This window comes from Delphinapterus leucas, chromosome 5, assembly GCF_059928025.1.
Source record: "Delphinapterus leucas isolate spDelLeu-1000000601 "Yukka" chromosome 5, BTC_Dleu_Yukka2, whole genome shotgun sequence".
NCBI classification, from domain to species: Eukaryota; Metazoa; Chordata; class Mammalia; order Artiodactyla; family Monodontidae; genus Delphinapterus; species Delphinapterus leucas.
The window spans coordinates 119,668,655-119,675,327 of record NC_143133.1 but is presented as its reverse complement, the minus strand read 5'-3'; positions in this window follow the sequence as shown (position 1 = coordinate 119,675,327).

The following is a 6,673-nucleotide window of genomic DNA, read 5'->3' as shown; positions in this document are numbered from 1 at the left end:
ACGTGGAGAGTCTATTAGGATCAAGAGATATACTAGGTTAAAAAAATTTAGATGGGTTGCCTCAACTCAAGAAACTCGGTGAATCAGGGAAAACGATACAACTACAAATAATTTTAGTACAATGAATAAATGTTGTAAGAGCAATGTGTTCACAATCCTAAGAGAGCATAAAGAGGAGAGAGATAAAGAAAAAAGCATCAAGGAGGTGAAATTTGAAGGAGGCCATATGATTTCTTTACCTCTCTTCATCTGCCGTTTCACCACAATTGGCTTCCTTGTGCATGAGCTTCCTTTACTGTCCAGGACACCTCAGACCCGCAGATGGAGTCAGGTCTGTTTGTCTTCAGCTTGAGTGTGCAGGCAGTTCACATTCTCAGAGAGCCTACCGCACAATTGCATATGCTATCTGATGAGATTAGAGAAGAACATAAAAATTGATATCAATAAAAAGTCCACCATTGGAGGTACATTGGGTAACCATTTACCTTGCATAATGGGATTACGGTTAAGCTAGAATGAGTTAGTAATCCTTTGCTACCCTCCTATTAATAAAAGTTTACTTTATTCACAGTTGACTTGGAACATCACATAAACCTGTATGCTATTTTCATCCTTCTGTTTTTACTAGAAAGATTCCTGCCATAATCTAGGATTACATGTAAAAGTTTGGACGTTCTCTTTTCAGAATAGGCTTTAGGTTTAAATTACCTGATTCTTTTGTTGGTGAAAGTGAGTCACCTCCATTCTGTTTTGAGGTACCCATCCCCACTTCTGTATACTTCTTCCACTCAATCTGCCTGAAGATCAACCATGTAAACACGGTCATGAGTAAGATTTCAGTGTGAGGTGAATCAAATTATTGAGAAACAAAGAGATGCTTAAGAGTGGACACGGTCTAATATATTCCCCAATTAGGGAGGAAGATGTCAGCTCTTTAATAAAATCTGAGGGGCCTTGGTGAATACAAAGCACTTACGGGATGAGAAGACAATTCCTAAAAATTGGAATTATTTGTGCTTAACCAAAGTCTTCCACAGTCTCCCTCTACCCTTTTTACTCAACATTTTATATTACACCTGTTAGGCAACATGTACTGCTCTAGGCACTTCATAGGTATCCAATCGTTTCATTCTCAAAACAACCCTATAAGGTAGAAACTGTTATTATACACCTTTTGTGTATGGAGAACTGAAGAACAGAGATATTCAGTGACTTGTTTAAGATCGCACAGCTGGTGGAGAGCAGAGTCAGGATTTAACCCTGGAGTCTCCCTCTAGAGTTTAAGCATGTAACCATTGTACTACACTACCTACCCAGGATCCAGTCTAAGCTCCTAAGCCTGGAAGTCAATTTCTTCTCCCCACTCAAGTTCGACATTTTATTCCAGCCTCATGTGCACTAGTCTTCCCAAACAGCACACCTCCTGTTCCTGCCACGTGCACTCTCCAAACACACCAACATTCGGCTGTTCCGGTTCCTTGGCTCTCATCCTTCCACCTGCCCTTCTGCCCAAATGAGTCTTCCCAAGCCCAGCTTCCGCTGCATTTCCTATGCATAGAAACTGCCAGCTACTGAGCCACCTGCTTCCCAGGTACACTTATTACATATACCACCACTTATGAATTAACCATACCAACCTGCCCTTCTCTCTTTCCTTATGTCATTAAAATTTTCTTTTATTATGTAAATATCCTATTTTTCCAAATGAAGGGTGAGCTTCTCAAGCTCAGGGCCACGTGTATGTCCTTAGTATCCTCCACATAGCACAGCCGGTGTTCAGTAACTACTGAGCTATTCCCCAGGGATGTCAGTACGTTTGTAACTTTCAGGATGCTCAGACTGCCTTCAGAGTGGCCAAGGAGACATTTGAAGCAGACAGAGCCTGCTGTCTGTCAGAGCCTCCATAGTGAAGCAATGTCCCTCATGGCCCAGTGCTCTAACGTTTTCCTCAAATGAAAAAAAATAAAGGAACAAACAATAAGGGCTAGATTAACTTTGCCAAAAAGAAAGAAAAGCAATATTTCTTTTCTTATGATAAGCAATTTAATAAAATAAACATTTCACAAAAGCTCCTGGTCAAAACACAATTTTTTTATAAAATATTTTTCTTAATTACAAAATACTTCAGATGGAAAATAGAGGGAGAAACATCCATGCATTTAAGATCCAGGTTTGGCACTTCCCTGGTGGCGCAGTGGTTAAGAATCCGCCTGCCAATGCAGGGGACACGGGTTCGTGCCCCGGTGCAGGAGGATCCCACGTGCCGCGGAGCAGCTGGGCCCATGAGCCATGGCCGCTGAGCCTGCGCGTCCGGAGCCTGTGCTCCGCAACGGGAGAGGCCACAACAGTGAGAGGCCCGCGTACCGGAAAAGAAAAAACCAAAAAACAAAAAACTCATCGAGGAAAACGAGGGTGGTAGGGGAATATCTCTCTGGGGATGAGTACACTAACGTGATGGGTGCAGAGCATAGTTTTCCGCTCAGGACATCAGCCTTTTGGCTTCCCTCCAAGAAAGAGGTCGGCTGGTGGTTGCCAGCGCCCTGTGGTCCAGAGCAGTGGGTCTCAAAATTGTGTGCAGGAGAATCACCTGGAGGGCTTGTTAAAGCACAGATTGCTGCCCCTACTCCCCATTTTGGATTCAATTGGCCTGAAGTGTGCTGAGGATTTGCATTGAAACAGGTGAGGTTTCCCAAGTAAAGCGCACACTGTTGATGGTGATCACACTTTGAGAGCCTTGCTCTTGAGAAAAAGGAAGACACTTAAAGTCATAAGAAGACCACCGGTCTCTCCTAAAGTTTGTAAGCAGTGTGTGTGTGTGTGTGTGTGTGTGTGTGTGTGTGTGTGTGTATTTGGGGGGATTGTTGGGGGGTTGAAAGTATGAGTTTGTATTTTGGGCAGGGGAATATGTATTTCAGCAAATCACAAGGAGCTTCTCATCCCTCAATCGTCAGGATAATTTAATAACAGTGCTAAAATATAAAGTTTCTAAATGAGGTGTTTGCATGTTTCAGGGTGGATGGTGGGGAGACATCTGTGTGAAAAGTTTTAAGAATGTTTATGTCCTTTTATTCAGTAACTCTACCCAGAGGACTTTATCTCAAGGAAATCATCAGACATGCTTGGAAAGATTTGTGTTCAGATGTTCATTGCAGCATTTATTTTCATAGCCCCAAACCATAAAAACTAAGTACTTAAAAATATGAGATTGATTAAACATGTTATGATACAGCCATATAAAGAAATTTAAGATATAGCTGTTAAAAATCATTCCTTTAAGAATACTGGAAGATAAGGAGGTAGGTTTATAAATTTATGAAGAAAAAATAGACTACAAAATAGCAGGTAAAGTATCAAATACACTTGCAAGTATTTATTTCTGGAGGCATTTTGTTTAGTGATTAAGAATTTTCCCTACTTTTCAGTTTTTAGAAATTTTAACATTTTCTAAATATCCTTCAAAGAACATTCACCATTTTTATAAACAGGAGATATCCCAATAAATGGTTTGAGTATTTTTAAACAACCTGTATAAGAGTGAACTTGAAGTTTTCAGGAGCAGAAATGTTATAATGGAGAGGTATATTGTAGTAGTTAATATTTCTTGAATACAACTACAGGATAGGGGTAATATATATTATCTCACAATTCTCTCTTTATAATAATATATAGTATGTCACATATTGTATATAATAATGTTATTCTGCAATACTGTATCTAATGTGTGTTTGTGTGGAATATACATATGTGTATAATAAAACCTGTTTTCCCTCTCTATCCAGTAGTACTGAAGGTATATAAGCCTTCAGGGAAGATTACACTCAAGGGACAATCTGTTGATTGCATTGTAACTTCAAGGAGCATGAAAAATATATATACGATTTTTCTGTGTCTTTGATGACTATCTTTTCACACCACTTCTGTTGGATAAACTTGCTGCCAAAGGGTTGAGTCCACACTACTTCTCCATACACTCTGCCCCTTATTGCCCTTCAGCAGCTCCCTGCCCCCTACACAACTAAACAGCTTTTTCTTTTTCTGTCTCTTGCTATTGCGCTGGTTTTCTGGTTCTCTTCACACCTAGCCCTCTTTAAAGGCTCCCTGCCTGCCCCATGCTGGGTCGCTGGCATGGATCTCCTCTTTGTGGCTGCTAGCCAGTTTCCTCTTTCAATCTCTGTGCATTTGACAAGGCTTACACTGGAGAGCTTCATCACCGTATCAGGCATTCTCACCATGTTTAAAGGCTTCCTGAAATCCGAACCTCTTCATGAATCAGAGCACCTGGCATATAGCAGGCATTCATTCATTCCTCAACAACATTGGTTCCCTCCATGCTGGAAATACAGCAGTGAAATTCTGCCCTCTGAGATTCCAGCATACTCCTAACACACACAAAAAGCATGCCCAACAAATCTTGTATAGACCATTCTCATTCTAGATTTTTTCTAAAATCTTTGACCGAGACTACACTAATCTAAGAACTAACTTTAAAACTCCTTTATAAAAAAGTATCTGTTTACAAACACCCCTTAATGAGGATGGTGGTTAAAACAAGTTTCCAAATTATTTGACACTCTTTCCATTGAGAGCTGGGGCTGTGTTCCTGCCCACTGAATCTGGGTTCTGTGATTGTCAAACAGAGTATGCTAAAAATGATGCTGTGTCACTTCCCGAACTAGGCCGTGAGAAGTGGGCAGCATCTGCTCCTGTCTCTTGGATACTCATGGTTGGAACCCAGCCACCATGTTCTGAGGAAGCCCAAGCAGCCCAAGGAGAGGCCCAGCTGAAGAGGAACTGAGGCCCTTGGCTGGCTCCAACTGAACTCTCAGCTGACAGCTATCAGCAGCTCTCTAGTCATGTGAGTAGATTGTCCCTGGAAGTCACGCTGCCTTCTGAAGCAGAGCCAAAACTTCCATGCCGAGCTCTGCCCAATTTGCAGACTCACAAGTTAAACAAATGATTTTTGTGTTTTTTAAGCCATTAAGTTTTGGGGTGGATTGTTACTCAGCAATACATAACTAGAACAATGGTTCTGGACATAGTGCAGTGGATCTGCTTTAGTAGGGCTTTGTTAGGTGGTTAAATTGCTCTATATAAGAAATAATAGGGGGCTTCCCTGGTGGCGCAGTGGTTGAGAGTCCGCCTGCCGATGCAGGGGATGCAGGTTCGTGTCCCAGTCCAGGAAGATCCCACATGACTCGGAGCGGCTGGGCCCGTGAGCCATGGCCGCTGAGCCTGTGCGTCCGGAGCCTGTGCTCCACAACGGGAGAGGCCACAACAGTGAGAGGCCCGTGTACTGCAAAAAACAAAAAACAAACAAAAAAAAAAGAAAAGAAATAATAGGAAATTAGAGGATTCTGAGCCAGCAAGCTAAGGAGCAGAGGAAGCAGAGGATGAAGAGAGGGAGAGGGTTCTAGCCATAGGCAGGATGGCTGAAGCACAAATGAACTCAACAACCAGCAAAATTACCTAGGGCCAGAGATGGCAGGGGACTGTATAAGAACAGGGATGCCAGTGCTCAGGTTTAAGGTGTTTGCTAATGCAGCTGGCTGCTATCGGGTGAAGCACCTGCTAATCTCCATCCCATGTACCCTAAGCCTTCGGCAAAACCCTGACGCACATATACAGTCTCAAGTCTGGAATACTCAGGACGGGATGGGTGTCCTGCAATGAAGCCTGGTGGGGCAATGCAATGCAGAGTAAAGGAATGCACACTTGAGGCACAATGGAAGAATGGAATTTGAGAATTCACTGGAAACAAGAGCTGGAAGCCAGAGGTGAGTCAGGAAAATACAAGGCCTAGAACAGCCCTCGACTTAATTTCTTGCCCTACAACCCCCACACCCTGGACATACGTAAGGGATTCTGGATCTGTATGTTCTTGTGGAATGTGGTTTCAAGTCTTTTGGGGGCTTCCATCTTAAGGTTTATAGTGGCTTCAACTAGTGCTTGACATTTTACAGTACTGATGCTGTGCAGTGGGTATCCAAATGTGCGCTTCAGGTATTTACTCTCCTGGGCCTCAGTGTGGACCCTCGGGGACACTCGTCGTCTGGGTTGCTCTTTGGTGTCAATGGAGCATCTCTCAACTTGGTAGGTGCCCCTCACAATGCTACTTAAAAATGTAAGCAGTTAGATACCTTCGGTTGATCAGGTGAAATACTCCGGGTACACGGAAAGACCATACCAGACTCTGACCTCCAGAACTGTAAAATAATAAATTTGTGTTGTCTTAAGCCACTAAGTCTGTGGTTCCCACAGCAAGAGAAACTAATACAACCTGGACGTGAAACATTATAATAGAGTATTTTAGTTAAAGGAAGGATTTAAGTTAGAAGACAGAAGAAAATGAAAACGTCCAAAGCTTTTTTCTGAGTTAAAATAAAGAGAAAGAATGCATGTTTTCTTTGCATTTACTTTTACTGGAAAAACAACAACAACACATTTTTTTTTTTCAAAAAGAGTCAAAATAAAAGACCATTACACAAGATCGCACAATCACAAATGCTGGCAATTAAAGGTAAGTAAGCTAGTCAGTCTCACAGAGTCCTTGTCTAAGTAGTCTTCTCCACATGCAATCCACTGACAAAGTAATTCTCAGAGCTTTTGGGCTGGATTCACAGTCACAGTGGCCATGCTCACTGCATTCCATAATTGAATCACATCAGACCTCAAG